Source organism: Oncorhynchus mykiss, chromosome 15 (assembly GCF_057628025.1).
Source record: "Oncorhynchus mykiss isolate SJ-2025 chromosome 15, ASM5762802v1, whole genome shotgun sequence".
NCBI classification, from domain to species: domain Eukaryota; kingdom Metazoa; phylum Chordata; class Actinopteri; order Salmoniformes; family Salmonidae; genus Oncorhynchus; species Oncorhynchus mykiss.
In genome coordinates this window covers 62,479,548-62,505,515 of record NC_143036.1, presented here as the reverse complement: position 1 = coordinate 62,505,515, position 25,968 = coordinate 62,479,548, and the positions used below count along the sequence as shown (strand labels likewise).

General features: G+C 43.1%; 1 protein-coding gene across 5 annotated transcripts in view; it reads right to left on the bottom strand.

The window, feature by feature from the left end:
- LOC110490458 (synaptotagmin-1) overlaps positions 1 to 25,968 on the bottom strand; it is a 209,706-nt gene that overhangs the window by 139,870 nt on the left and 43,868 nt on the right. For 3 of the 5 annotated variants that reach the window (XM_036944841.2, XM_036944838.2, XM_090200710.1), the window contains exon 2: positions 4,016 to 4,066. The gene's annotated coding sequence lies outside the window, so the exon portion shown is untranslated. Of the gene's footprint in view, positions 1 to 4,015; positions 4,067 to 5,705; positions 6,077 to 25,968 lie in introns of those variants that run through there. The other 2 variants (XM_036944839.2, XM_090200708.1) reach the window with 2 other exon arrangements.

Here is a 25,968-nt window from a genome sequence, read left to right as displayed (position 1 = left end):
AGCCAACAGCATCACAGCCCAACCCCCAGTGTAGTGCACACGTATCTGTAAAAAAACAGTACATTCAACATGCTGTAGCAAACGAAGGTGGATAGAAATATAAAATAAAGGGATGAAAACTTAGGATGATGCAAGAAAGAAGGTGATGAGAAAAGCTAAACGGGCTGATCCTTCATTGCTGCTATGAAATAAAAGGCTTACGCCATTAGACCGCGTGTGGTTCCACAATCCTGTGTGCACCCCGACCAGGCCAGTGGAGATGCAGGCTTTAGTAGTGATTAGATGTGATTGGTCGGTTCTCATTAAGCAGGGTAGCAGCGCTCTGGGTCTAACTCCCTGACAGATTAGGCTAAGGTCCACCAGGGCTAATGCCATACATGCCTTTCTCACTCGTCAGTCACTGACCTCAGTGCGTCCACCTCGTTGCGTGACCTTGAATCATTTAGACACTGCTTAATGCTGACACGTGTCGTCGTTCACCATGCTTTGTATTTGCATTTCGTTCAGTCATCCATTTTGCTGAGGCAACGTAATGCTCCTTGGGATGAAGGTTGGGGAGAGAGGTTGACTTGGCAACCTACACCAAGATAAAGAACGACTGAAGAACTCAAATTGCCAAAGTTAAACTGCTAATGCTCTAAACTGCTAATGTTCTACTCTGTTTGATAAAAAGGCCCTATTCTCAGGGAAACAGTATCCACGCAAGACCTCATTCCAAAGCGAGACCTCAATTTCCCTGTCATTTCCTCAAAGGGACAACATTAGGTATTAAATTACGGCCCCACAATGGCAACCTGGATACATCCACACTCTGTTATTAAAGAACAATCCCAGAGTTTTGCATGGTGCAGAAACCGAGGAGAAGGAAGGAGATGTGAATTGCGTTTGGTGCCTCCCCGGCCCTATCTGAGAAGCGGGACCCGGCGACTGATTTAACGAATTAGGGAGGAAATGAAATATTATAATGTCCCAGATAAAAAGAGGAACATGGAGCATAGCCTGTCCCGTTAGACAAGGGAACACAGGTGAATGCTAACCTTGTCTGCGGAGAAAGAGGAGCTCATTTTGGTTGCTGTAATACCCTGGCCAAAGAGGGAGAGAGAACTATGTCTAAAATGGGTCTGGTCTGAAAGCCTACTCTGAGAGACCTTAATGCACTCTGGAGGGGGACGTAGTGAGTCTGGTTATAGACAGCTAGGGAGATGGATCCACCCTGTAAAAAATCCCCATAAAACCTTCTTACACCTCATCCTCACCGCTCCTCATATCAATTACAACACTCTGTGAACCAACGTTTTTCTGTCAACTTTATAATTAAGCAATAAGGCCCTGGGGAGTGTGGTATATGACCAATCTGTTGAGCTGTTCTAAAGCACGATGCAACGCAGAGTACCTGGATACAGTTCTTAGCCGTTATATATTGGCCACATACCACAAACAGCTGAGGTGCCTTACTGCTATTATAAACTGGTTACCAACGTAATAAGAGCAGTAAAAATGTATATTTTGTCATACCTGTGGTATATGGTCTGACATACCACAGCTGTCAACCAGCATTCAGGGCTCGAACAACCAAGTTTATAATTGTCTCCAATCCCTGTGCTATATTCACACCAAAACAGTACTACGATGCTCAAGAGTGAATTCAACGTTGTTCGTATCAATCTGTGTGACCGTGAATGTTTTCTGTTGCATGTCTATCTGCTCTGCATTAAATGAAGGGGCTCCATCTTGCAGCACTTATCTCCATCCCACCCACTTCTCTCTCCCTGGGAGATATGACTGACTGAGCACTGAGTGAATGAGATGGTTGTCAGTCTCTCCAAGCAGCTGGGAGCTGAGAGCAAGATGACATCCACCAGCAGATTGATGACTCTCAGTGAGCCGGTAAACTGTAAAGTTAATAACAAGTATCAGAGGAAAACACTAAATCATAACAAGTGTTCCCTGGTTCAACTCGTCACCTGGCTCAAACCCAATATTTCATGGCTTTGTTGCAAATCTGTGATTGTGACAATATCTTATACTGATACCATTTAGCATAATCTATGTGGGCGCAAGCTCTCTAAACACTGCAATCCCAGTCTCCCACACTAATGAATGGAGAACACAAGTAGAGGCAGGTGATGGGAACCCTCATAGGGCTTCCCCCAGATAGAGGGTGAGATTGTCAGAATCACGCCAGGATCAGTGTTGTGGAACAGGGCCAGGCGACTGCCCCAAAGCCCAAAGCCTATGGAAGGTGTTATGAGACACTGACACACTGATAGGATCTACCTTGGTGGTGAGAGAGCCTATAAACCTGCTACTGTCCTCCCATCAGATCTGGCCCATTTCCCACAACAACATGTTAAGTGTGGATATGCACTTAATGCCAGGAAACACTGGCCGGATTACGTATGTCCTGGATCTAAATGGATTAAGGGGGTGTGATTGTTGCCAGTACACCCCTGTCCCTGCCTCAAAGGTGGGGAGGCTATGTGGAGAAGAGGAGGGACTAACTTGGCAAAGAGTAAACACAAGGACGGTAGCAAGGAGACTTGTCTTACTATAATGACAGAACACCATGACAGGGTGGGATTATGTCCCGATCATAAAACATGGGTGGTGGTTAATATGCCAGCTAATAGGATGAGGCTGGGGGATCTGGAGAAGGGGATCAGGGTGGTGGTGGTGGGGAGACAGCAGCAAAGAGCCTTGAAGACGCATTGGGACACACACACACACTGGGTACTCCATCATGTCAAATGAGGCAGTGTTAATTACTCACCTCTGTACTGTAGCTGCCTGTCCTTCCAAACCAGCCACCAGCCACAAGCAAAAACGACCAAACATATATACTCTACTGTAAAGACGAAGGGCCGTATGTGTCAAGCGACTCAGAATAAGACTGCTTATCTCGGATCAGCTTTCCCTGTTCATGTAATCATATTCATTGTGATCTAAAAGGAAAAACTGATCCTAAATCAGGACTTGTGGAGAGAAGAAGTCATCATGTTTCACTGCCATCTATTGGTAATTCGACACACACTACAGATCCCTTACAGAACATTCTCCTCTGGAGTGTGGCTCTATTCTATTGCCTCGCTAGTTCTTCTTGATCACAGATGACTCCACTCCATTGGATTATCATACAGTCTTCAGAGTCACTGACTTGGGGGCCATGTTGTAGCCTCAGTGGTGAATATTAGATTCTCCAACCAAGAGATCTCATTAGAGCAGGCAGCAGTACAATGTCTGCATCCCAAATGAGACCAGAGGACATCAGGCATTCTGGATTCTGGTTCCCTGGTCAATTCACTAACTTGATACGGTAGGTTGAGTGACAGTATGTACGTCAGCTGCTTTTAAAATGATTCAATAAGATGTCCCATGGAGTATCTCACTGTGTGTGTACTGCTCAGGCGCTATAGGCTAAATGCATGTAGATACAGTAAGAGCATATAAGCCACATTTTGCATAAATCTCCCATTGACATCAACCTGTGATTCACGCAAAAGGTCGAGAAACGTGGTATTCCTAAATCAGGGAATTGCAGTGGAGTTGGCAAAATATAATAATAAGAACAATAATTATGATTATTAAGAGTACAGATTATTGCATGCGACAATATATAAAGGCTTTTTAAAAATTCTACTTTATTGAGTAGGTGTCACGAATGTTACCGAAGGTGGCTCCCCTTCTTGTTCGGGTGGCGCTCGGCGGTCGTCGTCGCCGGTCTACTAGCTGCCACCGATCCTTTGTTCAGTGTTCATTTGGTTTTGTCTAATTGTTTTCACCTGTTTACTGTTTGGTTGTTAGGGTGGTGTTATTTAAGTTCGTTTAGCCCGCTTCTGTTTGTGCAGGCTTGTTCTTCTGTATTTGTGAGAGGTGTTCGTGTTTTGTTGGGTTTTCTCGCTGTCCTGGTATTTTTACCTAAGGGTACTTATTGTAGTAATAGTTACGCCTGTGTTGGGTATAACTATTTGTGAAATGTTATATGTTGATTCAAGGAACAATGTAATCAGACACTTACAACGTCTTCAGTCGGTGTAGATTCCTTTTTGTTCTTCCTATGGTTGTTTCACTGCAAAAGAGACAGACAGTGGTATTAGATCTGGCATGCGTGTCCAAACACATTCAATATAAAGGCAGAACTGCCGAGGGCCATCCAAGAGAACGAGACGAGGGTCAGCAGAGAGCAGCAGTCACAGAGAAGAGAGAGAGAGAATCACACTGTACAAGAGTGAACGTAGGCCAAGGCAACATTAAAACAACATGTGGTTCAGTGAACTCAAACATGACTATGAGTGTGTTTTCTCACAAAGGAAGAAGCCTCCCTCTTGTCTGAATAGGAGCTTCTGCTTCAAGTCTAAAACTGTATAGGGGGAAGTAGGTGAGCATGGTAAAACAGCAATGTGAACAGAAACTAGTCCAGAGAAGGAACCTAGACTCCCAGTAGCCCTCACAACTGTTACCTTAATCTGAACATTTGATTCATTGTGTTGTGAATAACAGTTTTGCTCTAGCCCAAATGCAGAGTTTTACATTGAGCCAATATGATACCCGTTAATTAACATACTGGGGTACCACGTCAGATCTGAAAAGGGAAGATTGCATTATTATTGTTATCTGAATGACCAAATAAGGACCTGTGCATTGAAGTGCACACAAATTAAAAGTGAGAAAGAAGTAGGTTTGTACTCCAGAGAGGCTTGGTAAATATAAATGGATTCTGGTAATTAAGAAAAGCTTGATAGTTGGAGGTTGTTGAAGCCAACACACAAACCTACTGAGAGAGGCATTTTGACCTGTAGAGCACGGATCATCAAATAGATTCAGCTGCGGGACGATTTTTTCTCTGATGGTCAAGGGGCCAGAACATAATCATTTGTAAATTGACCGCAAGAAGCCCAAAACAGACATAATATGTTACTAGAACATAATAATTATAAACATTTCTTACATTTGAATAGATCCCATGTTTGTGTTATGCATGGGAATACTTTGGAAGATTTCCACAATTCTAATCCATTGGAGCTGATTTGCTGGTCAAATAAAATCGTCAGTTGGGGAACGCAGCTGTAGAGTATATATGGCATAGGCTATTCATGCCTCTATTTGCAACCATGAACTATGATCATGGAAACGCACTGAATGTAAAAGAAACCATCATCACTATTTTAACCTTTGTGTTAAGGCTTCGAAACACATTCGAATGCAAATGTCTCTAAACTACAATATTTAAAAAGCGAACCAAGAAAACAAGCGCGATTTCATTGTTCTTACCACGGAACAGGGAAGGCTATCATTTTTTACCCAAATAATTGTCAGATTGTTGCCAATAAACAAACCACTAATTCGCTCAAATTGACTTTCTATTTGTTTAAATAACCCTGTACAGCACCAACCAACTTCCAATAAGAGATTGGCTCATTGCCAAGTCAATCAAAGATGCTTCCTTTACAGAACACGCTTATTCTGTCTCGAAAACGAAGGATATCTAATGTTAAGTATGTATAGTATTGTATAGTATTTTTATGTATATGCAATAATCGCTCCAACCATGAACAAAAGAACACCCATAGATCAAGCGGCAACACAAAAATGTGGCAGACAAATAAGCACGTGTCCTTCAAAATGAATGGGCAAAATATATATTTCATTTTCTCACAATGTTGCTAGATTTTGTTTCAACTAACACATCAAAAGGATGAGCTACTCACCTACTAAATCCACGGATGTAACTGATAATCGCATCCAGCCATAATATCCATAGACTAGTGTAGTGACTATGCCCACGTCTGACAACAGACTGCCGAATTGTATTCAACCAATGATCGATCATATGCTTCTCTTTCTCCTTCCCTATGTGAATCGCGTAATTGCACTAGTCATATAGTAGCCTATTTGGTATGACTCCTATTATTGTATCGTAATGAACGAAAGTCAGTTGTTTGTATGTTTATAGAGGTAGCCCAGGAAAGGTAGCCTGTTCTGATTTGTTTACATCGTTTTCCGACAACTAGGCTGTATGCTACCTATGTGAATTCAGCACCATGAACAGCGACATGGTGTTTCAAGACGTGGAACAGCTAATTTGACATGAAAATGCACTCCCATGTCACTAACTGGATTTAAATGTGGAGAAGAAGTGAGATTAACACGTGTATATGTTGGGTATGTTGTGAATAATAGAACGGATTCCCCTTTGTTTTACTGGCCTGTCAATCTGACAGACAGTGGAGTTGAAAAGATGGTGACTTGTAAGGATGCTGTCAGAAATGATGCTTAGAATGGATCTTTTTTGTCTGACATTGTCAGACTAAAGTTCCTATCCCTACTCCTTCATCTTACTATTGCATTATGCAAAAGGTACATTTATCATCATGCCCTAGATTCATCATGTGGCAGTTGCAAAAACAAGTTGCCAGTTTAGAAAAGTTGACACATTTCCATTTTAGTCATGAGCTTTTAATGTTATCAAGTGGCTTTTAAAGTAATTGTAGATGCACACGAATATGCATACACTGAGACAAGATTATAAAGGCTTTATAGAGCATTCATAAAGTCTTCAAATGCCTTACACATGCTTCTCAAATCATATATAAGCAACATCATACATCATAATGGGTTATGTAATAGACAGCGCTGATTTAAACAAAAACCTTCCCAGCATGTTGTGTCACAGATCACTTGATCAAACAAGCTTGGCTCTGTGGAAGATCCAATTTGTGCCATGACTTGGCTGAGTCAACAATTCTGTTGAAAATAGAGTTGTAACTGTGCCACTGTGGTTCTGCTTGTACTCTCAAAATGCACCTTGCCCACGGCCTTCAACCAGAAGCTGTACAGGATATCACAACCATTAGCCAATAAATCCAGTTTAGCTTCTGTCAGACATTTAACTTACTTTACTGGGGTTGGTTTTAAATTGGATGTGGATTGATGAAAGACAAACAATGATCAGTGAATTGAAGAAAAGGTCGTTCAACCATAGAGATCCTCTTCATGCCAAAATGTATGACATCACTAATGACCTCATACTTGTTTCCATCTTTGTACTTTTTTCAAACTTGGCAACAGCACTAATGGCGCCCTGGAGTGATTGAATTGCCCAAGGCTGTGCGTGATAGCAAACAACCTTTGTGATTAATTTGGGTTTTGTTTTTGGAAAGCATTGACGACAATGTACTTCCACTTAAGAGGCCCCTGTCCTCTCCATCCTGTTCCTGTGGAGGTGACATTTTCCTTTCACAGCCTAGTGATGATGCGCTCACATGACTCAAACTCCAGTGAGTGATAACTAAGAGCTGTGAATACACTCCTGATTCAGTCAGTGTTGGATAAAGCCAAAGATAGCTGAAGTGGCAGCATTGTAGCTTTTTACTGAAGGCATATTACTGGGTTTTACTTCACAATGTTGACGTAGAGGTGACCCTATTCATTTAGAAGTACTGACGGATTCGGAGCCATAAAAATGGACAGATGGGAGGCTTTTTAAAATAACCTTTCTACCTCTTTGTCGTTTGGTTGTTTTTCACAAAATCCATTTTTCCTCCCTTAATGGCATGGTTGCAGCCAGAACATTATTCCATTTCACTCGGTTTAGCACTCAGTGCATCAAAATGGAACACTTTTATTTTGCAAAGTTGAATACAGCTACATATTCTTATAACAATACCACCCTCTTAGATACTAACATAAAATACATTTAATTATTTTCAAAACCTCACGCAGTCCTAAACATGTAAGTCACATCCATTTCCCATTTCAGGGTGGGTGCGAGTGATCTGTGCCAGAACAAAAGGACACAGAAATTGACATGGTGGTTTCATTTTCAGGAGGCAGATGGCAGACAATGAAGCACACACAAAGAAACAAAATGGATCCCAGCCACTCAACCAGGTTCAGATGATGACAACAACCAGGGCTGCCATGGATTACAGAGAAGAATAGAAAACAACCAGATGTCAATAAACAGATCTCGAAGCATTCACTCAGGCTCTATGGCGCCACTCACGCTGCTCGTTCTCTCTGTGTTTCAAAGAGAAAAGACCTCCATGCATAAACCATGAGCATCATCCTCGTCGGTGAAGAAACACAATGACCCACCGACGGTGTGCCACCTCACGGCCTTGGGAAGGAGTTTTTTTGCGGGGGTTGTGGGTAATTCATGAGAGAATAATGATCCCAGGAACTCAGTACGGCCCTTTGTTGTTTAGGGTGACAATGCAGCCCAACTGGCCCCCGTGGACCCAGAGCAGAAGACCATTCTCCTCCACCTGAGGGAAAGAATTGGCATCCTTTGCTGCGGGATTCCATTGGGCACAACAAACACTTGATGAGAAACAGGCTATGAGGGGTAACCATCCTGAAAGTTGTTTGTTACCTTTGGTAGAGGGTGTCAAGCGATTAGATTTGGGCTTCAACAGAAATGGGTCTCTTTGATCATCCGGGTGTGCAGAAGTTGAACTCGGTCGGTCATTGTGGCTGTGGTTGTTCTTAGGCTGACTAATGCCACCAGGGAAAGGCCATGTGTCTCATTACACCTTGTCACTGGTCATACTTCTGACATAGCTGGGGCTTATGGACAGAAATCTCCTCTAATTGGCTGTCCATGGTGTGTGGAAGAGTGGAAACATGGCATCTAACAGGACAGAGACCTGGCACATCTCCAAGCTTCTTCTAAACTTCACTGACAGCACCTTCTCTTCAGACAGGGGTGTCTAGAGGTGATTAACATTTGAAACAGATTCCAACAATCTCTGAAACCCCCTTAAGATTCACTTTGCTGAACTTTTTAAAGTTTCTCCTCAGAACTTCCTCAATAACTGCCGCTTGAATGCTTATTTAGACTACCAAAGTGGAATTCCAGTTTCTGTCCAAAACAAAAATTAATACGTCTCTCTATTTCCATGTAGGAGAAAAAAACATTTATTGTTTTTTGATTCTTTATGGCTGAGAATAAATAGCATAGGAGGAGTCCATTCTGCTCCAGAAGACTGAGATGTAAATAGCCATTAATTAGCCAATGATATTTGTGAGTGGCCAGCAGGAGGGCTTTGAGAGTCGCCACCGCCATTCCTCCACTAAAAAGGTATTTCATGAGAGATTAGACAAATCATTCTCCGACATAGGAGAAAATAACGGGCTGGGAAATAAACACGAGGTTGCTCGCTCTTCCCCTTGGAGGCTGCCCATAGTTATCATCCCAGAATAGAGCTCAAATGCCCAGGGGGATCCGCCTCATTGGCATTCATTGACTCTTTGCTTTTCCAAATAAGGACCTGGCTAAGCAGAGCACAAGATATGGCTCATTTGAGGGTGTCGAGCCAGGTCTAAAAATAGCTGTTCTATGAGAGGGTGTGTGTGTGTGTGTGATTTCTTGGGACCAGGCACCATCTTCCCCAATGGCCTATCCGTTTGAATGTTTTAAAGGTGCTTTATGCCCTCAAATGCAAAACAGCGATGTTGATCAACTGCTGAGGGCTATACACTTCACAGTGGAGGATGGATCTTTCTTTGCTTGTTACATGTTCAGATTTTAGATTTTGCCACCTCTGTGTAATTCACTATAGAGCCAACAGGATGACAAACTCGACATGAACAACAACAGAAGCTCTTCAATAGTTTTGGTTTCAGTTGGGGGGAGCAATAGACTAACAGCATGATTGTGCTGAGGTAGGTCCATTAGCAAGTCCCTTTGACACACCCCCAGTGGAGGAGACCTCTTTCATTAGGGAATTAATGGTCCTTCCTCAGTTTCATCAGTGATCTACTGGTGCTTAGTTATCTAATGGATTCAGAGGTTCATCAGATGATCGGCTCAATTATCATTCATTTGCATTTCCCTCACAACCCCCAGCCCAAATCCTAATCGACAAGGGGTCTCTAATCTATACAGATGCAATGTGGATTGCACTGATTGGCAATGGAGGCCATTTACAAAAATAACATTAATTGGGCAATGCATTTAAACTATAAACAAAACAGCAGAAGTGTTGTTCCTCCTGATTCTCTGTTGAACTCCCTTTGTACATCAAGCAGAGGGACCGACCTCTGTCCAAGAGGATTCCTCACTCCCCAGGCATGCCTCCCCACTCCTCAGGCCTGCCTCCCCACTCCTCAGGCCGGCCTCCCTACGCCCCAGGACTGCCTTCCCACTCCGCAGGCCTGCCTCCCCACTCCTCAGGCCTGCCTCCCTACACCACAGGCCTGTCTCCCCACTCCTCAGGCCTGCCTCCCTACACCACAGGCCTGCCTCCCCACTCCTAAGGCCTGCCTCCCCACTCCTCAGGCCTGCCTCCCCACTCCCCAGGCCTGTCTCCCCACTCCTCAAGCCTGCCTCCCCACTCCTCAGGCCTGCCTCCCTACGCCCCAGGCCTGCCTCCCCACTCCTCAGGCCTGCCTCCCTACGCCACAGGCCTGCCTCCTCACTCCTCGGGCCTGCCTCCTCACTCCTCAGGCCTGCCTCCCTACGCCACAGGCCTGCCTCCCCACTCCTCAGGCCTGCCTCCCTACGCCACAGGCTTGCCTCCCCACTCCTCACGCCTGCCTCCTCACTCCTCAGGCCTGCTTCCCTACGCCACAGGCCTGCCTCCCCACTCCTCAGGCCTGCCTCCCTACGCCACAGACCTGCCTCCTCACTCCCCAGGCCTGCCTCCCTACGCCACAGGCCTGCCTCCTCACTCCTCAGGCCTGCCTCCCTATGCCACAGGCCTGCCTGCCCACTCCTCAGGCCTGCCTCCCTACGCCACATGCCTGCCTCCACACTCCCCAGGACTTCCTCCCCATTTGCAGGCCTGTAGAAGAGCCCAGCTAGGCCACACAGAAGAGCCCAGCTCGGCCAGACACAAGAGCCCAGCTCGGCCAGACAGAAGAGCCCAGCTCGGCAGACATAAGAGCCCAGTTCGGCCAGACAGAAGGCATTTAGAAGTCAACACTGCCTAAATGTAACAAGTAGCATTTAGTTTTATCACACACTTGGTTTCTCACTGGAACCAGAAATCAAGAGAGAGAAAATGACTCTGGCCATGATGGGATTCTGTAATGGCCATCGGGGGGAGAGAGAGTGTTCCCTGACGCAAGGCCAAGCCAATCAGATGACGCTCGCAGGGTGCCATGATTGGCTTGATCAGAGTTTGGTATTTACGCTTGACACATACAGCACCTTCCCTCTGGCTCCCTCTGTTAGTTGGACTGGTTCTGTCAGAATAACTGGCTCTGTGGCATGCTGGTACTCTCTGGAGCACACTGATAGTACAGCAAGCCAGAGAAAGCCAGGGATAACCTTTCTATAAGGCCAAAGTTTGGCTATATACAACTCAGTCGAACTGTGTAGCAGTCAAATCAGTATTCATTTAGAAGTTTTGATGCATTTTAATATTAAGCTTGTATGGTCCTTCATCCAAGTATTTCAGAAGTTTGATAGAAGCTCTGAATGAGGTATGTGGGAAATAGCTTTGAACTGGGGAATATGAGCTGAAATGAGAGAAAAGGATCTGGGCTTTCATCTATTGACAGGGTTAAGAGCTACAGTACCACAGTGGAAGTGTGAACAGGATTAAATTAATATAAATTACAAAGTACTCAAGTTAATGGATAGATTTGCACCTTTCATAATTGATGTCAACAGGTTCGTCCTTTTACGCAAGGTTGCACACCTCAGCCAAACGAACTCCGCCATTATTAATCGTGAACCTTTTCGAGACACTTTTTCAACACAATTTTGTTGATTGCCTATGTCGTTCATAGTCCTCTCTTGCCCTCGGAGGTACTGCTGCAGGTAAGTAATCATTTCCTGAATTGCCATCTACTCTGTCCCTTCCTGCCATTTCATTCCACTGGTTTGGCCTTTGATTACCAGCTAGGTTATATGTGTAACTTTTGAGCTCACCTCACAAAATGTTACTCCACCTTTCATGTCTCCAATTAATTTCCTTGGCTGAGCACAGTGGGAGCCGGCTCTATGACAGTAGCATGCGACAATGACCAACCCTTTTACACTTACAATGCATCCTACGTTGATGTAGATGCAGCCAGGCAGGGTGTGCCGCTGTCATAGAGGTGACTGCAAGGAGACGAGGAAGAACTTTCCTAACGTTCAGATTATAAGAGAGTTACTGTCTAAGAAAACGAAGAAAATTGACAAAAAAAGAGGTAGTGGCATGTTGTTCTTAACCTACCTGAAACCTTCTGGGAACCAAGAATTGTCAGCATTCATCCATGGCTGTCTGTGACTGTCCAGGGAGCAGACGTACTATGTTGACCACTAGTCCACTCTGCTGCCCTGAAAGGGCATGTTCATCACATGTGTCTTCTGGAGCGTTTTCCATACAAAGGCCAAGAAGCCCATTTGATCTCAATGGAGACATCTGACTTTAATGTGACACGGCCTTGCGTGGTCTATCGATTGAATGAGCTCAAGCAAGTGACAACTAAAAGCTCAGTTAGGTGGTAGGTTAAGCTGTTGAGTTGAAGTGTGTGCGGGGGTTAGCTAAACAATGGTCTGATGCAAAGAGGTCAAAATACCGTGTTACATTGTTTCTGTGATGTTCACTGCAATTTAGAATATTGGTCAGCGAACAGTATTTCTTCATGACAGAGCAGAAGAAACCAATTATCATACTGATGATATTGGAATCATTCTCATAAATTGTGGTTTATTTAACCCACCTGTCCGTTGCTCAGTGAGGGAAAAGGCTGTGTGTTTATTAAATGGCTAAGTCTTCACACAAGGTTGTACAATTTATTCACAATCCAGTGGACCCTATGGAACATCTCACAATTACTCTCTTGCCCAACCCTCCCCACCCTTCCCCTCAAAATAAATGAAGGACCATCTTAATGCCTTTACATTATGCTAAATCCCATAGCAGGCATTTAACATACAAGCTTGTCAGAGGTGTGGACTGACATTGGCACAGTGTAGAGGCTTTATTGCCATTCTGACATGCATCAACAAGCTTCATAAAATCAATGGGGGAGAGGTATTACGTTGCCCCCCTTTGTGTAAAGATGGCTTTTTAATCAAAGTAAGTGGGGGTAATGACAATGTACATCTGCCATAAAGAACAAGCATTACACGATAAGCATTACTACTGTAAGGCACCATGGAGCAATATCATTCAGCAATGTGTTACATACAGTGCAATGTATCATTGCTGGATTAATAGCAATTGTTTTGTATTTAAACAGCCTCTATTTGTGGGCACATCATTTGTGTACCCAATTTTCTCTTTGCCAAAATGTTGCTCGCAAATCAAATTGATCCACAGCGAGGAAGAATCAACATCCGAAAGCATTTGCGCTTGACCTTTCTCAGGTCAGTCTTGTGAGGAGGAGATAGCAAGGAGGCTAATAAAATCCTGCAGGTAGGTATCTCTCCTGTCGGGCAGTGCCACTGTGGAGGTCTGGGCCGCACGTTTCGCCACATTTGATAGGCAATGCGCTGGAACGTTGCCTGGAAGAAACTATCATCATTAGCAGGAAAAATGGAGTGCTACACAGAGGTGCCTTGGTTCCCCTCTCTACTTCACAGGTGATGGCTAATTACTCCAGACATCAAAGACATGGGGAAGGGGTTGGGCTGGGGCGGAGAGGGGAGGGGAGAGGGAGTGCTGGTGGGAGGCCACTCAGGTAGGACTTTTGGATTTCTGAGTCATTATACTGGTGACCATGATTTTGATCATGGGGAAGTGTAGGCAATAACCAATGCTTGAAAACCTCAACCAAAGGAATTATTTTCAATTCCAAAAGTCATTGATAGTGTAAATGTAAATGCGCGTTTAAAAAGGTTTTTAAAATGAACACATGGCATTTGCCGGCAAACAACTACGTAAAGTAAAAATCATTACTCCATTAACGTTATTAAGGACTAAACCACTTTACTGCCTCCTATTCCTCCAATGTACCATATGATGCAAGTGTCTCTGCACAAACACACCCAATATATCAAGTGATTATCCCAGGTTCTCCTCAAAGTTAAATGACTGTCATGGAAGGGAACAGCTGTCCATCCTGCTGTTCATGGCAACAATGCCTTTAGGATCCATTCATCTTCTGCCACAGGCTTACACATTTAATGGCTATTAACACAACCACAACATGTCCACATGCAATTATGAGAGAACATTAACACACAACGGATGGCCAGACGACATAGATTTTATTTCACAATATGTATTTAATAGAAACCAGTGAAGAGGGCTAGTGGGGGAGGAACAATGTTTAGTGGTAACAACACAGAGACAATATCTGGCATGAAGATATTGCCCCTGACAGGGAAAGGAGGCGAGCTTTCATTAATCTGAAAATCTCAGTCTTCCTCCATAGAGAAGCCATGCAGGCAGAATGGAGTCTATCCATTGCTTCCCTCCTCCCCGAAGCTAGCAGCATCATCACACCACGCAGCCTTGAGAACAGGCTGATCGGAGACAGATTTGGATTGGAAGAATAGATTTGGCAGAGGAAATCTGCCCGGGCCCTCGTGAACTAGGCAATTATGATCAACCTCTATTCTGCCAATCCCTTTCACACAGGGCAACTTTCATTTTGATGTGGCTATAATGGATGGCGTCGTCCCCCCTAGGGTCTCGTTTTCAACAGGTTCCGGATGGAAATGATCCTCTCTGCAATGAAGGCCGTTTGCAAATTATTTGTTGATCTGCTGTTGACGAAGATTGTCTGGGGCTGGTTTAGAATGCAGTGTGAAGCGATGCATTAGTACTTACACATGGAGATGTGTGATTACAGAGACAGACTCTTTTTATTTAGCTGACGTAATAACTTGTTCTTGAGAGAGCTGAAAGAGGCCGATAGTTGTTGCTACAGTAGTTCAATGAGAAAACCAGAGGAAATGTCGAAGTCAGTGGAACTGTCCTTTAAATTTGGCTCTGAGACATTGTCCCCAATCGGAGTCAGGTTCATTTCAGCCTCTGGTACATGGAACTTCCATCCCATGGCCCCTTCGTTCCTTTCAAAATATCCCAAAATGCTAAATCTTCACCGACATAGCCCCCACGGTCACACTCTATGGTAGTCCTCCCAACACTACAAACAATAGTCATTGTCCTCCAATAACTCATTGCTGCCTGAAAATAACGTAATTACTTTCACTGTGTTAAATGGCCTCTTTGTTTGCCAGGCAAGCTGAATATAGATAACTGTAACAACAACTATTTAGTAATACGGAGGCAAGGCGAGCCACAGAAGGTTTGGCCAAATTCATTTCAACAGTCTATTGAAGCTGGTAGGATAATTATATGCTACTGCAACACTTTCTTTTTCTTTTCCTTAGTTCTTGTCTTTCTCTGTCCCACAGAAACTGTCCGTCAGTTGTGATCTCGGTAGCGCGAGCATTGGCCAGACCTGTCAGTCAACATCTCTCTCTCCCCCTTGATATCAGAACACCGTTGATAACCATGCAGCTACAGATGCTGAGAAGAAGAAAGTGTCCCAAATTGCTGTGTCTGGATTCTCCCTTTGTCAACCGATTGAATTGACCAATCACAATAAATGGAATTTCTATCCATTTACTTAGGTGAGTGGATGAGACAGACAGACAGACAGACAATCATAAATCAATATATGCAAATGTGATGTGAATAGATGACAGGAATGTAAAGGACACTAGGAGACTGGGGGACTTTATTGGTGTCTGGTTGGTTGATTGGACCTAAAATAGCATACATTGATGGAACAGGCCTGTCACTTTGATTCTAGAAATGAGTATCATCCAGCATCCTTCAGTTCCTAGTCTTATACTTCCACTGACCCATGCCCATACTGGAGGGTGGAAACAGGAAGCACCTTTAAAATATCTTAGTTGTAAACTGGGGGTTGAAGATTTGTCTTAGAACCATGCTGGAGGAGTGAATCCTGACTGATCAGGACAGAGTCTGATGATGATGCAGCACTGAGGCATCAAACCTACAGCTGTTTTCTCCTGACAGAGCCAGCAGGTAGCAATCACAGCAGACAGCCCACCTTCACAAATTATTGCAGCTCCACAAAACTAAACTGAAGGAGCGTGGGCGCCTCATATGAACGTAGTTAAGCAGAACTAATGAGGTAGAAGGAACTGAGGCGGAAGGTAATGTATTGTCTCGGGTTTTCATTCTGGTGGCTCATTTGAGCTTTCTCCTCACATCAGCATGTAGAAAAGTGGTCAGTATTGGATCCATTAGAAAATCTATTAGATTGTCAATCACTGTTCAATCTAACAGAGACTAATAGCAGCAAATGTCCACATTGCCACAGGCAGACCAATGTAAGACATGGTGGCACAGTACGATGAGGAGTGCATGGATTTTGGGAAGAACTAGGTCTATAAAAAGAGAGTATCTCTACGTTTAGAGCAGGGTACTGTGTGCGCGCCTCTGGAGCCAGCACTGAGCACTTGAATCATCAGGCAGTGTAATTACATTCAGTTGGACGCCCCTCATGATGACACAGCATTGGCAGGCTGGCCGGTCGTGCCCACCTCTCCTGTGGTCTGACCTTGACAGAGACCGCTAAACTAGGATTCGGCCTGTGAATAGCAAACCTCCGACAATGGTCTGTTCGGTACATAATACAGTAAACACCATGATATTGGATGTACAGGAGTGAACAGGAGTGTATGAGTGTACAGGAGTGAATAGGAGTGTACAGGAGTGAACAGGAGTGAACAGGAGTGTACAGGAGTGAACAGGAGTGTACAGGAGTAAACAGGAGTGTACAGGAGTGAACAGGAGTGTACAGGAGTGAACAGGAGTGTACAGGAGTGAACAGGAGTGTACAGGAGTAAACAGGAGTGTACAGGAGTGAACAGGAGTGTACAGGAGTGAACAGGAGTGAACAGGAGTGTACAGGAGTGAACAGGAGTGTACAGGAGTGAACAGGAGTGTACAGGAGTAAACAGGAGTGTACAGGAGTGAACAGGAGTGTACAGGAGTGAACAGGAGTGTACAGGAGTGAACAGGAGTGTACAGGAGTGAATTTCAAGGGTTTTGGAGGTCATGGCACCTAGAGGAACCGTAAGCAGACTTAACATATTGTGAAGTGTTGGTCAACTTATTGGAGGAGACTTGCATGACTGAGTGGAGGAAATGGCCATGCACACAGTGTTCACCACTGCTCATCACAACCTACTTAGGCTGAACATCACGCCAACGCAGTCTCATTCAACAGAAACAAAGATAAGATAGAATCATACAGTAGATACTATGACAATGCACTTACAGTAAGACCCACCCACTGCCTTAAACACATAGTAGATCATCTATCTATTGTTTAAATGAAGATGACCTGTCTACTAAACTGGTACCAAGCTAGGACTGGCGACTACTGGGAATCTACTTTTGGACAGATGAAGGAACGTGTGTTGAAATGATCCTCTCCACTGAGTGGATTACATTTGGATGCTCTCTCTCTCTATCTTATGAGCACAGTTTAAATCAACCCCTTAAAATGAGTGTCAGATCACAATGTCTGCTCTATATTTTGACTTTGTTTTTTGTACGAGCTTTCACTCCTCACTGTATATTTGACAGTTTAGTGTGACTTTTATTTTGACAGCAGGTTTTTTGCCTTCTCTGTTTTACACTCAATGGGTATATGGGAAACAGGAGTGAGAGAAAAAGAAAAATAACTTTTTGTTAAGGTTGTTCAAGTATCCAAGAAACAACGTCAAACTTAACACCTAGATAGAAAGAGAACAAGGTATTTACTGTCTTCCAATATTGGTCTTGTTTCAAATCTTTCTAATTCTTTCGAACGTGTACTGAACGGATATTTGTGTTATCGATGCTCTGCTAGTAATATGACATTATTAGCCGTAGCCTAGCTCCACTCTTTGTGCTGGCTAATATTAGTTCCTCTTGATTAGCAATCTATTAGAACGTAATCAACTATTTGGGTAGAAATTCTCATGATTATTGATGCATTTGATATATGAAGCACACTAATGTAAAGTTGTGTAAAAGTGTATTGTTTGTGGACTGTATTGTTCATATTGTTTGTGGACTGTATTGTTCATATTGTTTGTGGACTGTATTGTTCATATTGTTTGTGGACTGTATTGTTCATATTGTTTGTGGACTGTATTGTTCATATTGTTTGTGGACTGTATTGTTCATAATGTTTGTGGACTGTATTGTTCATATTGTTTGTGGACTGTATTGTTCATATTGTTTGTGGACTGTATTGTTAATATTGTAAGAGCATTTTGGGTTGTTGTTTTTTCCATGGAAATGGTGCCGCATTAAACTTTCATGAATCATCAGTTTGAGAGTTGACCATTCATTCAGCTGGGAATGCTACACACAGCGTTTATCTAACCTCAATAGAATCCTCTTTGTGAGCAATTTTGAGCTGAATGACAGCACTCTGAATCCACACGCCGGATAATCATGCAATCAAAAAGCATAATTTGGCTTTTGCAGGTGCAAGATCACCACCTGCAGAATAATCACGGACAACACATTCTGCATCGCTTCTAATTTGACTCATATTTGGCTCATTCTCTCTACAAGTCTCAACGGAAATCATTATTTCATGATGGGAGAGCATACAGGGTATTTAAATGTGTGATAATATGTTACAGGTTTTGATTTGAGTAATGGCAATTCCATTTCAAGCTTTTCTTCACACTGGAGAGCTTTTGTCCAGCCACCCCTGTGGACATATTTAGGCTTGTCTGACAGAATATGCTAATCCAACTACAACCGTATGCTCTGAAAGTTATATTTATATGGATTAAGTGGAGCTGTACATTTGTTCAGGTAATTTAGGTTGAGAGGGCAGCCATAGAAGTGAGTAGAAATATACATGTACTAAATGTATGTGTCTATATGTCGTAATGTAAATCACATCAAACCTCAATTGATTTCCGCTTCAATCGCCAATCAAATTCAATGAAAAAGAAAGCATCAACAACAAGAGCAGATGTTGCCAAAGCAGGTAAAAGACGGAGCAATGGATGGGTACAGAATGTTACAGCAAGCCCAGAGCCTAATGACTAACCTGCCTTCTGGACAGATATGGATACAGTCATCGGAGTTGTTATTCCATTAAAAATCCAAAATGATTGGTAATTATGCCCTATAATTGTTTTTCAAGCAGAGGATGACCTTTCTGATGTTAATGTGGATACAGATGGCACATGGAAAGCAAATAAAAATGCCACAAGCGTGACTCTCTTTGAAAAGCTAACTTCACGAGAGCTGCTTCACTGGTTACTAAGCAACACTCATTAGTGTACTACAGTGATCAAGGGGTGAAATGGGAGGTATGAACCTCAGCCCTGCTTCGGCTTCACCCAGATTGAGTCTTTGCCTCAGGAGTTCACTACTACGTATGGTGAAAAGCTCAATTAACAGCAAATTAAGCAAACGAAGCCATTCAGATATGGATTGCATCCAGACATTAAACATAATTAGAGGTTGTATATTTCTTCACTTGAAATGAGATGAATAAGATCATACGTATGTTAGATGTATCAGCAATCATTTAGTCGTCTCTTGGTTGTTGTCACGCTATGACTTTGTCAACAGCTGGGAAAGGGTAGTGTAGTGTTCGATAGAGCATAACACCTACATAAGAACAGCACGTTCACGATGCCACCGACAGACGATCCATCTGATTACTGTAGTAAGAGGACTAGAACGAAGGTAACAGAAAGCTGTTACGTCTCCATGGAGTCGGTCACAGGAGGTTGGTGGCACCTTACTTGGGGAGGATGGTAATCGGAACCGGTGGAATGGCACCAACTACATCAAACACAAGGTATCTGTGTTTGGTGCAATTCCAATCGCGCAGTTCCAGCCATTGTTATGAGCCGTCCTCCCCTTTAGCAGCCTCCGTTGGAGTCAGTCCACACCAGAACTAACTACACAGCATAAGGCCATGGTCCTATGAAGAGGCAGCTGAATACTGAGTGGGGATATCAAGAGTAAGATTGGCCTATATCTGAAATACGAAGTGATAGTTCAGTTTGGCACCGCTTGAGAAGTGCTTTTGCATTTAGGTGCCCAGCACATTTGATTCGTTCGTTCACACTATCTCTGCTATTTTACTGCCAGAAATGCTTTTTACAGTTCATCGCTTGTACAAACAGGAGGAGAATGTGGGAGATTGCTGATATGACGCAATAGACTGAGGGGCATTGGGGAGAAAATAAGCTATTTCACATAACCATTTGAAATGAGGAAAGTGTGTTCTTGCCATGACAAGCTTTGACCCTGCTCCCTAATAAATGTAATACTTTTCTTTAACACAATTCCAAAACACTGCCTCTTAACACATCATTTAGTTGAAACGGGAAATATAGTACCTCAAACTGGTTTGTTTGAATTGCAAGTAGAGTATGTACACAGACACAGCCATTAGTATGTATGTCATCCAGATAAAAGCCACCTAATCACTATGACATTTGGGACCTCCTTTTGATCTCAATGGAACTCAACTTAATTATCTCTTCCAGCACCACACAAGCACACACACTCGCACAAACACACACACACACACACACTCGCACAAGCAAACACCTCCAACGGTGAAATTATTTGAAGCTCCTGAACCGGGCAAAGCAAGTATTTATATCATTTCAACCATATCACCATTCCAGACATCAGTTGTTTTGGATGAATTTTCATACAAAATCGTAATGCGGAAAAACGGTCGCAGGTATTCAAAACATGTTCAGTTCCTTCATTTCAGAGGCAATACTTTGCATTAAGGTAATGCCTCATCAATAGCAGCTGTCTACGACAACCATGCCTTCCTTATTAACTTCCATTCTTATTTATGGCATGCTCTCAGTAATGAGATGGATTGGACCAAGTCCTCTTGGAGGCAGGGACACACGTACCGACCGCATCATCCTCGAGCCCCGTAGATTAGGTTTTAATCTGGTTAATTTGACGCAGGCATGGACAGAATGCAGCTGGCACCAGAGGGCTGGGGATTAAATTAGCCCAACAGGCTGGAGGAGGATCACAGTGACGATGAGGATGATGAGAAGAGAAGGAGTCAGTCCACTACTCAACTCCCTACACCGTACTGTCTGTCTCACAGGCTACTGGGCTGGGAGAGAAGGGCCCTGGGGTGGAGCCTGGTGTGGGTACTGTAGGTGGGTCTACCTGCCCTGTATCTATGGGTTACATGGTACCAAGCTTGTAACCAACTTACTTTGTCCCATTGTATAAATCTATTTCTTTGGATTATTGTGAATAAAAGAATACATATTTTTCGAGATTTAGAACACAATACAACCCGAGGTTAGGCTATTTTAAATAGGTTGTCATTGTATCATGTATTGTATCGGAGCAAGATCATTAGTACATGTCAAAGTCCTGGAGATGGCATCATTTTCACAGCAGAGATCTTGTAACTGCCTGAAGGCCAGCTTTTCCTTTCTATTGTGTATGGTTACATTCTCCATCCTTGTTATGTGTGCTTACTGTTACTGCATGTTTCAATCTCCATTTTGTTCTGTTTGGAGAACCATCAGGGTGCGTGCAGACCTCTTGCTGCGAACAGGCGCTGTGGAGAATTCAGTATTCTTAGGAGCGCGACGCGTCTGTATGGGGTGCAGTTTGACATTTCGTGTTTCATTTTCAAATTATTCTACTGGTGTTGTGTCGATCAACCCTCACAGAACGGCGAGGAGGAGGTTTATTCAAATTTTGACAATTCACTAGTTCCAACTCTGCCTCTTTTCTTTTAAAAAATGTCTTGAAGATGAAAGATTTTGCAGTGGAACGGAACTAATTCCCGTGTTGGAGCGCTATTATCCCCCGCCAGGCTGGGCATGGTTTGAATAACTGAATGTGTTTTGATGTCTGAAAATACATTGGTCATTTTTTTCCCCCTCCCGACGACCACTCAAAATCACACAGACCCAACCGTCTGCATTTGAAGTACACCTGATTCAAAATGGCACACAGTGAGTGAGGCTGGAATCTTTCACGCCGGTTTCAATGGCGGGGCAGGGGCGGTGACGTCAGATACGAGATTCGTGCCAACGCTTAAGGTCACTCCATTGTCAATGAGGATGAGGACTGAAGATGACTCCTGAGCTGGAGTAGCGTCCAGCGGCTGATTAGACCTGTCTGGGAGGATGTGGGTAAGACAGAGAGACAGCTTGTGATTTATACTGTCTGACTGACTGGCTTCAGAAGTTGCCAAGGTGCCCCAGAGGCAGGTGGCTGACAAGGCTTAAACAAAACTACAGGGTATGAACATCAGATTTGACTGTGTAAAACCTTGCAGTGCCACTTAATTTTGTCTCTGGAAATGAGGCGGATATATAGCGTCTGTCATTTAACAATCACATGCCATGACTAGATGGGGAAAACACAATCATCTCTTTCAGAAGTTATTTAAATAAAACAAACTAATTTGCCAACATTTCAAAAAATTAATACATATACCAGACAAAATATTTTTTTTTCATTTTACTACTTTCTACATTGTAGAATAATAGTGAAGACATAAATTATGAAATAATACATGGAATCATGTAGTAACCAAAAAAGTGTTAAACAAATCAAAATATATTTTATATTTGAGATTTTTCAAAGTAGCCACCCTTTGACAACTTTGCACATTCTTGGCATTCTCTCAACCAGCTATATGTGGTAGCCACCTGGAATACATTTCAATTAACAGGTGTGCCTTTTTAAAATTTGTGGAATTTCTTTCCATCTTAATGCGTTTCAGCCAATCAGCTGTATTGTGACAAGGTAGGGGTGATATACAGAAGATGGCCCTATTTGGTAATATACCAAGTCCATATTAAGGAATGAACAGCTCAAATAAGCAAAGAGAAATGACAGTCCATCATTACTTTAAGACATGAAGGTCAGTCAATCCAGAAAACGTCAAGAACTTTGAAAGTTTCTTCAAGTGCAGTTGCAAAAACAATCTAGCGCTATGATGAAACTGGCTCTCATGAGGATCGCCGCAGGTAAGGAAGACCCAGAGTTACCTCTGCTGCAGAGGATAAGCTCACTAGAGTTACAAACCTCAGAAATTGCAGCCCAAATAAATGCTTCACAGAGTTCAAGTAAAAGACACATCTCAACATCAACTGTTGGAGAGGAGAATGTTGAGTGAATCAGGCCTTCATGGTCAAATTGCTGCACAGAAACCACTACTAAAGGACACCAATAAGAAGAAGAGTCTTTTTTGGGCCAAGAAATACGAGCAATGGACATTAGACCGATGGAAATCTGTCCTTTGGTCTGATGAGTGCACATTTCAGATTTTGGGTTTCAACCGCCGTGTCTTTGTGAGACACAGAGTTGGTGAACGGATGATCTCTGCATGTGGGGTTCCCACCCTGAAGCATGGAGGAGGAGGTGTGATGGTGTATGGGTGTTTTGCTGGTGATAGTATCAGTGAATTATTTAGAATTCAAGGCACACTTAACCAGCATGTCTACCACAGCATTCTGCAGCGATACGCCATCCCATTTGGTTTAAACTTAGTGGGACTATCATTTGTTTTTCAACAGAACAATAACCCAACACACTTGCAGGCTGTGAAAGGGCTATTTGACTAAGAAGGAGAGTGATGGAGTGCTGCATCAGATGACCTGGCCTCCAAAATCACCCAACCTCAACCCAATTGAGTTGGTTTGGGACGAGTTGGACCACAGAGTGAAGGAAAAGCAAGCAACACGTGCTCAGCATACAGTGGGGCAAAAAAATATTTTTTACTTATTTTCCACCATAATTTGCAAATAAATTCATTAAAAATCCTACAATGTGATTTTTCTCACTTTGTCTGTCATAGTTGAAGTGTACCTATGATGAAAATTACAGGCCTCTCTCATCTTTTTAAGTGGGAGAACTTACACAATTGGTGGCTGACTAAATACTTTTTTTGCCCCACTGTATGTGGGAACTCCTTCAAGACTGTTGGAAAAGCATTCCGGGTGAAGATGGTTGAGATAATGCCAAGAGTGTTCAAAGCTGTCATCAAGGCATACAGTGGCTACTTTGAAGAATCTAAAATCTAAAATATATTTTGATTTGCTTAACACTTTTTTGGTTACTACATTATTCCATACGTGTTATTTAATAAGAAAAAAAAGAAAACCCCTTGAATGAGTAGGTGTGTCCAAACCTTTGACTGGTACTTTAGCATTTTGGAATTGGAATGAAACTCTTTGTATGAACATTGAAAAGTAATCATTGAAAATAGCACATTATTATCATCCATGAAAGCCATTGCTATAATGAAAGTCATGGTGCTGCACTGATTAATGGTACTTAATGAATACACCACGGAGACCTAATGTTGGCTTTGCAATACCTGCTAGGCTGCCATTAAGCCATTATATGTGGTGGACCAAAAAATAGTATGATTACAGTAATGGTCATCAAACCCTTTCTCAGAACATTACACATAGCACTGGCCTTGAACATCACAATGCATGTATGAAGTGCTTTCTCCAGTAAGAAAACCTTCAAAACAGAGATGGTTTCTCAGATACTGTATATAGTCAAAATAAAGTTGATCCTCCTAAAACCCACAGTAACAGTGTCTTAAAGCTAACTGCTTCACTCTCATCATAGTCATCCAACCATTCTGTGCGAGGGAAGTACATCGAATAAGAAATGTCAGTTCTGATGGAAATTAGAAACTATGACGGTAAACTTTCCAAATGTCGACAAAATATGATACTCTAGATAAGGTGGGATCTTTTTGTCTGTACACCGAATTATGTGAGAAATGTAATTCACTAATAACCGTTATATCGAAGTAAACTTGGAATCACGCGATGATATGTTGTGTGGTCCTCCCACTACTCTCATGAAAGCATGCAGTTTATTAGGCTACAGATGAAATAAGTTATGATGACCTTCTCAGGGTGGTGAAAGTGCAAGGTGATGAGCTTGATGCGTTTTTCCAATAAATATAAAGGGTTTTATTCTAGTAACATGATAACAGATGCTTAGCCGCTCTTTCGTCCATCATAATCTCATCCCTTGTAGGCTATAACCCCCACTGTATCTGAGAGCACACATGCCAATACCAGAGTGCGCACACATTTTTTGTGAGAAAACCATCAGTAATTGAAAATACGATGGAAACCATTTGAACTTGTATTTTATATTTGGTACATGGAAATGTAACCGCAAAAGGTATTTTTATTTGCACAATGTCATCACTCACAGACATATCGGCAACAAGTCAGTTTAATGGAAACACATCTCTGATGGGAAAATGCGTATGTTTTTATGCAGATTTTAGAATTTTCTATCGCCAATTGGATGGAAACCAAGCTAGTGGTCAAGAAACACACAGCAGAGCCAAATATGAACTGGCTGCGGAGGATGATGATGAGAATGACCTTACAAGTGTGTCTGTGGAGTTGAGGAGGTCATGGATGAGCCGTGGTGACACCGGAGTGCCGATTTCAGGGGAAACCCACTCAGTCACTCTCTCTGATTAATGATCCCATCATTTCTCTCAGCGTTTCCCGTGACGCAGCTCCCTCAGGCTTAATCAGCTTGTTTTTGTTCAGGCAGAAGTGCCTCTGCCTCACGCCCCGTCACCCACCTCTCGTCGTGGCCATAATCCATAATTAACAACCACAGGCCTGGAGGAAGAGACAGCTAGAAGCGGTCTTGAGACAGACAGAGAGGAGTGTTGGTTGCCTCAGCGAGTCTGCCGAGTCATACAAAGGCAAGGCCACGTTTACAGACTGTCAACACCCATTCAAGGAACTGTGGAATAAATCAATGATTGTGGGTTGGACAGGCATTGAAGCTTGTTTGGAGGTTAGTTAACACAGTGTCCAAAGAAGGGCCAGATGTATACAGAATAGTGTCATCTGCGTAGAGATGGATCAGGGAATCACTCGCAGCAAGAGCGACATCGTTGATATATACAGAGAAACGAGTCGGCCCGAGAATTGAACCCTGTGGTACACCCATAGAGACTGCCAGAGGTCCGGACAACAGGCCCTCCGATTTGACACACTGAACTCTG